Genomic DNA, 2,254 nt, shown 5'->3' on the forward strand with positions numbered 1-2,254 from the left:
GCTGTTAACTATGCCATATGCTATCCTGAAGTTGCAATTTAGTACTGCATGATCGCTTTTGCCGAGAGGAGGGTGATATTCAATATCATTTTCTTGCCTAGTAAATATTAGATCTAGCATTGAAGGTACATCGAGTCCTCTTTTTCTGGTGGTTTCCCTCACATGTTGCGTTAGGAAAAACTCTTGCACGAGATCCAGGAGCTTTTGGTCCCAACAGCTTTCTTGGCTTATTATATCTAGAGTATTCCAATTCATATTTGTATTAAAATCTCCAGATAGTATAATTCTTTCCGATTTCTCTTCCATTTTATGTAGTAATGCTCTTAAACTCTGAATTGTACTCTCTGCCAAGTCCTCATATTCGTCTCTTTTTCCATGTGTTTGATCTGGGTGGCATGTACAAATTGGCTACAATTACTTTCCCTTCAGATGTGTTGATCGCTACTGCAATCAGTTCTATTTGTGAGGGTATATCTAGTTTAATTTCATTGACTTGTAGATTTTTCTTAGTTAATATTATAATTCTTCCTCCTTTTTCTATCTCTTCTCCATATATTATATTCCTCTAAGTTTAGTATGCCATTTGATATCCTTGGTGTTAATTTTGTTTCAGTTAGGCATATTATATGTGGTTCATTTTGTCTGACATAATCATTCATCTCTAATAATTTAGATACCATTCCATCCACATTTGAGCACATCAACTTTATCATCTTGTTTATATACTTGTCATGACTTACTTGGTTCTACTACCTTCCTCCTTTTTATTCCCTCATGTTTATGTACCACTTTTGTACCTGCAATCCTATTACTTTGTAAAAAAAATGTGTTCTTCTCCTCTTCTGATCTTCCCTCATTTTTTGTTTTTGCTTCCTCCCTTTTCTCTTTCAGTAATTCCAGTTCCTCTTGTGTTAGGCATCTTTTTATCCATACATTTTTGAACTCCTCTTTTTCCAAAAGATTCTTTGCAATTTTTAGTATCTCCTCCACGGTGTTTACACTCTGGAAAGTTACCTTTAGGGGTCTTGATTTGCTATTCTCGTATTTCCCTAACCTTTTGTGTTCCTCTATGTCTTTACTACAGATTTCCTCTGATACTTCTTTCAATAAGCTCATTACATTTGCCACATTTGTGTGTGTGTGTGTGTGTGTTTCGTACAACCACTGATGTCATTTCACTGCATAATTATGCGGTTCTACCCTCCTGCCATTAACACATTCTTCCCTTCCTTAATAATTTGCAATGCTTATTAAACAATTCGCATTGATTCAGTATTTTTTTTTTTTTTTCCCATAAGGGAAGGTTTGGAAAATGAGTATTTATTCTGATAATCAAGAGGCTACGAATAAACCTGATCAGACTGTCTCTACATAACTTTTATGCAATGAATGTCGTGGTATACGTAGTCAAGGCAAGTTTCCACTACCACTGGTCTTCAGATCACCAGCTAGTTCTCTCTGTATTTTGATCACATATAGCGCTGGATCGAAACAGAAAGGCCATGGACCCTGAGAGGAGGAAGTAAGTAGGTAGAAAGAGTGAAAGTGGGCGGAGAGAGATAAGGAAGAGGTAGGAAGGAGGTAGGAGGTTGACAGGAAGGATGAGAATGGGTGGAAAGGGGTTAGAGATGTAAGAGATGGGGATGGACATACAGAGGAATACAAGAAAATAATACCCAGAGCTACTTACTTTGATCGAAGTTGGTGGTAGTCTGGGATAGCTCTATCATCTGTTTAATCTCATCACTTTGTGCTGTCCGGTTCCTCCGCAACTGAGCGGCAGAGACTGAAATTCAGTACGAGTATACCAAGGCTGGTATTCACGTATGCTCACAGTCTCATGGAATACTTGATCATACACACATCACTGCAAGTCTTCAGCATTACAGCTCAACCTTATCAGTGAATCACATCCGTACACTGAATCCATCCCTCTGACCCCCTCTCCTGCCACCTCAGCACCTCGCATCCTCTCTCCTCACGCAGCACCTTTGTTCGAACCTCAGTGTACAAGCAGAAGCGAACCAAGGAATACGTTTGGCAGTGGATGGTCGAGTGTCACGGGGAAATGGCGGCGACGGCAGCACCTAAAACTGGAATGGGGAAGTAGGACGATATATCATGTGGAGGGAGAAAAAAACGAGGAGGAAGAGGGCGCAGAGAAGAAAAGAAAACAACTCCTATTTTACAACATGTAACTTCCAATAAGGTGGACGAGAGTCGGGACAGAAAGAGGTAAGAGTGAGTTTGAGAG

This window comes from Coenobita brevimanus, chromosome 56, assembly GCF_032717465.1.
Source record: "Coenobita brevimanus isolate Jiangsu-jjx chromosome 56, ASM3271746v2, whole genome shotgun sequence".
Taxonomy (NCBI): Eukaryota; Metazoa; Arthropoda; class Malacostraca; order Decapoda; family Coenobitidae; genus Coenobita; species Coenobita brevimanus.